This window comes from Callorhinus ursinus, unplaced genomic scaffold (assembly GCF_003265705.2).
Source record: "Callorhinus ursinus isolate GAN/ISIS: 27379988/994484 unplaced genomic scaffold, GSC_fseal_2.0 scaffold6, whole genome shotgun sequence".
In the NCBI taxonomy this organism is placed as follows: domain Eukaryota; kingdom Metazoa; phylum Chordata; class Mammalia; order Carnivora; family Otariidae; genus Callorhinus; species Callorhinus ursinus.
The window spans coordinates 80,713,893-80,714,407 of NW_027397068.1; positions in this window are offsets into that span (position 1 = coordinate 80,713,893).

Here is a 515-nt window from a genome sequence, read left to right on the forward strand (position 1 = left end):
GATGGTGTGAGAGAGTCCTCACCCGGGAAAGCAGATGGTGTGAGAGAGTCCTCACCCGGGAGTGCGTGATGGTGTGAGAGAGTCCTCACCGGGGAAAGCAGAAGGTGTGAGAGAGTCCTCACCCGGGAAAGCAGATGGTGTGAGAGAGTCCTCACCGGGAATGCGTGATGGTGTGAGAGAGTCCTCACCCGGGAAAGCAGATGGTGTGAGAGAGTCCTCACCGGGAATGCGTGATGGTGTGAGAGAGTCCTCACCTGGGAATGCGTGATGGTGTGAGAGAGTCCTCACCGGGGAAAGCAGATGGTGTGAGAGAGTCCTCACCGGGAAAGCAGATGGTGTGAGAGAGTCCTCACCGGGGAATGCGTGATGGTGTGAGAGAGTCCTCACCGGGGAAAGCAGATGGTGTGAGAGAGTCCTCACCCGGGAGTGAGTGATGGTGTGAGAGAGTCCTCACCCGGGAAAGCAGATGGTGTGAGAGAGTCCTCATCCGGGAATGCGTGATGGTGTGAGAGAGT